At 44.8% G+C, this 1,374-nt stretch overlaps 1 pseudogene; it reads left to right on the top strand.

Annotated features, from left to right (window-relative positions):
- The first annotated feature begins 703 nt into the window (after positions 1–703).
- On the top strand, positions 704–1,115 carry LOC117307713 (histone H3.3A-like; annotated as a pseudogene).
- Positions 1,116–1,374: the final 259 nt, after the last annotated feature.

Here is a 1,374-nt window from a genome sequence, read left to right as displayed (position 1 = left end):
AGGAACAAGCAACAGAAGCAAGGGCCCTTCTTGTTTCTTCTAGGAATGGTCCTGGAAGCAGAAATGACCTCATTTTGACGGCATCAGCCACAGAGATTCCTGGGCAATTGAAACTCAGGAAGAGAATCTCAATCAGACTTTCTTCTAATATCCAGTGACACTCAGCAATTATTTAAAAACTAAAAGTTTCCACTTTACATCTATTAGGATGGCTATTATATAAATCAACAACAAAATAAGTGTTGGCAAGCAGGTGGAGAAATTGAAACCCTTGTGCATTGCTGGTGGAAAGGTAAAATGGTGCAGCTACTGTGGAAAACAGTGCGGTAGTTCCTCAAAAAATTAAGCATAGAATTATGATATGATCCAGCAATCCCTTCTCTAGGAATGTACCCAAAGATTTGAAAGCAGGGATTTAAACAGATACTTGTGCACCCACGTGCACAGCAGCATTATTCACAATAGCCAAAAGGTAGAAATATCCCAAGTGTCCACTGATAGATGAAAGAATAAGCAAAATATAGTATATACATACAATGAAATATTAATAAGCCTTAAAAAGGAATGAAGAGCGCAGAGCCGTTTTGTCGTTAGTCGGAGGAGCTTCTTCCATTAGCTCAGCAGCTACGGCTCTTTACTGGGCAGCAGGAACTGCGCGGCGGTCGGAGAAGCGGTGTAAGGCTTCGGCATTGGGTGAAAGGAAATGGCCCGAACCAAGCAGACTGCTTGTCAAGTCCACGGGTGGCAAAGCGCCCCGCAAACAGCTGGCCACTAAAGCGGCCGAGAAAACGCCCCTCCTACCGGCGGGATGAAAAAACCTCATCGCTACAGGGCCGGGACCATTGCTCTTGGAGAAATCCGTCGTTACCAGAAATCCACCAAGCTTCTGATCCGGAAGCTGCGTTTCCAGAGGTTGGTGAGGGAGATCGCCCAGGATTTCAAAACCGACTTGAGGTTCCAGAGTGCCGCCATCGGTGCGCTTCAGGAGGCTAGTGAAGCGTACCTGGTGGGTTTATTTGAAGATACTAATCTGTGTGCTATCCACACAAAGAGAGTCACCATCATGCCCAGAGACATCCAGTTGGCTCGCCGCCTACGGGGAGAGAGAGCTTAAGTGAAGGAAGTTTTTATGGTGTTTTGTAGTAAATTATGTAAAATACTTTGGTTTACTTTGTGACTCTTCTGTAAGAAATTGTTTATAATATGCCGCATTTGTACTTAAGTCATTCCATCCTTCACTCAGGATGAATGCGAAAAGTGACTGACTGTTCACAGACCTCAGTGATGTGAGCACGTTGCTCAGGAGTGACAAGTTGCTAATATGCAGAAGGGATGGGTGATATTTCTTGCTTCTCATGATGCATGTTTCTGTAT

Source organism: Tursiops truncatus, chromosome 1 (assembly GCF_011762595.2).
Source record: "Tursiops truncatus isolate mTurTru1 chromosome 1, mTurTru1.mat.Y, whole genome shotgun sequence".
NCBI lineage: Eukaryota > Metazoa > Chordata > Mammalia > Artiodactyla > Delphinidae > Tursiops > Tursiops truncatus.
Note: the sequence above shows the minus strand (reverse complement) of the source record. Positions and strands in the feature narration are given on the sequence as shown.